The following is a 2,318-nucleotide window of genomic DNA, read 5'->3' as shown; positions in this document are numbered from 1 at the left end:
GTTTCTCTGCAGTGCTTCTCCAGAAGGCATATAATCAGGGGAGTGTGTCTTACCACCTTCTCCTAGAGACAAACACCAGGGGGAATCTTATCGGAGAATTAGTGCCCTACCACCTTACAGACAAAGAGAAAATGTAGAGAAAAACATTAAGGGATTAATGCCCTACCACTTTTAAACATCGAGGAATTAGTGCCCTACCACTTTCTCACATCCCGAAAAACACAAAAGAGGGAATCCTTCATCCTCAACTTGCCTTTCCGTGAGTGGGATGAAATCATCGTCCTCAATTCCAACCAAGAAACTCAATAATCAACTAGGAGCAAGTGGGACAAAACCACAATCCTTGCATCCACCCCAGAGGCTTAAATTCCAACTGGGAGCAAGCGGGACGAAACTACAATCCTTGCGTCTACTCCAGAAGCTCAAATATCAATAAAACCTATTCTTATTATCCTCTCGAATCAACTTAATCGCATCATTCAAACATATAATCTCATTCTCTTTATCCTTTCAAATCAACTCAATCTCATCATTAAATCGTATGATCTTATTCTCATTATCCTCTATACTCTTTTTATAATTTACGGAAGTTTAATAGGGTTACGGAAGTAAAATATCGAAGTGAAATGGTCAAAATAGGTAAAATAAATATTTTGAGTAAAACAGGGTGCTATGCGTACGCATGAATGTAAATTTTTCAAAAGTCGCCTATGCATGAGCATCAAAAATCACAAAGTCGCATACGTGAGCCAGTGCCTCGTCGTACGTGAGATGTGCTGGGCAAAGCCAGTAACTTCGCGTTACGTGACATCCCCGCATACGCATGAACGCAGTTTTTCAGAAAAGCTGATATGTTGTAGAAAATTCAATTTTTCACACCCATTTTCAAACTTTCATAACCTCCTCTACAAAATTCTGTTTTTCCTCATCTCTATATGGTTTTAAAGGTCTTTTAACAAGATTTAATTTAAAATAACTTTCTCTCAATTTCAAACTCCAAGTGCCAAGTTATGACCCATCGAAATTGGTTAAAAATATGTTTTTACCAAATTCTCATAAGCTCTCAAATTCATGAATTTCTCAATTTAATTCAATTATGAACCATTCCAAAATCACTCATACACATCCCAAATACTCATTCATAAATCCTCAATTCTCTCAAGCCCAAACCAACCCACTTCCTATTTTTTTAATCCATTCCATCAATAGCATGCAACATTCATACATCTAATTTCTCAATCAACCAATAATTAATCATCACAATCTCATACAACAGTCAACACCAGTTACCTCAACTTACCACATAGGGGATTTTCTCACCCGATCACGGCCCCTGACCAAATTTCACAAATCACAATATTCATACATCCGACTCTCAAATAAAACTCAACATACATGCTCATTTCATGCAACATAGCACCAACATACATCACAATATCCAATTGTAACAATATCACATGGCACATCTCAATTCATCATAAACTCATTATTTTTACTTTTAATTTCATCCCAAAATGCATCAACCAACTCAATACTCATACTAAACATTATTAAAACATATCAACAATCAAACCATTCAACTTATCCTAGGAGCAAGTTGTAACACCCTAATATCCAAATTCTTATGCTCGAGTCATAAGTCAATGATAATAAGGTGGTACGACTCTCAAGGGGGTTTTTTAATACATAATCCTATATATATTGAAAGGAAATATTAAACGAGAAGCCCAAAAAAGAGTAAAAATAAAATCGCAAAGTCGTATCACTCACGCATCGACAACTAAAAGATAAAGCGTGAAGTCGAAAGCGATATATAGATAAAGGCATAAAGGAGAGTAAGAGAAGGACAATATATAGATACATAACATCAGTAAATAGCCACAAGTCACGACCCGTGAAGTTTAGGCCGGTTAGGGTACAGTATGAAAGAAATTGATAATAGAATCTCATAATCTCTCCCAAAAGAAACATAAGAGCCTCTATAGGCAAGTTCAAAGGAGTTTAATACATAATTTAAGCTTTTCAAAGTAAAGGTGGAGAGATTCTAAGCAAAATATAAAGTAGAGAATATAAAGATCTTCGCCGTCTCTCAGATGAACCACAGCTCACTTCTGAGCACCTGGACCTGTATTTGAAAAACAAGATATATATACGGAATAAGAACCCCCGACCCATGGGTTCCCAGTACAGTAATAGTGCCAAATAAATACAATGCATCGTAATAAAAACTCACTAAGCATCCTCAACTTTCTTTCACCAAATATTCATTCTATGTTCTCGCTAATCCATAAATAGGCAACTGTCATAAGGGAATGCTA

The sequence above is a fragment of the Arachis stenosperma genome, chromosome 1 (assembly GCF_014773155.1).
Source record: "Arachis stenosperma cultivar V10309 chromosome 1, arast.V10309.gnm1.PFL2, whole genome shotgun sequence".
Classification (NCBI taxonomy): Eukaryota; Viridiplantae; Streptophyta; class Magnoliopsida; order Fabales; family Fabaceae; genus Arachis; species Arachis stenosperma.
The sequence above is the reverse complement of the archived record's forward strand: the minus strand, read 5'-3'. Positions refer to the sequence as shown.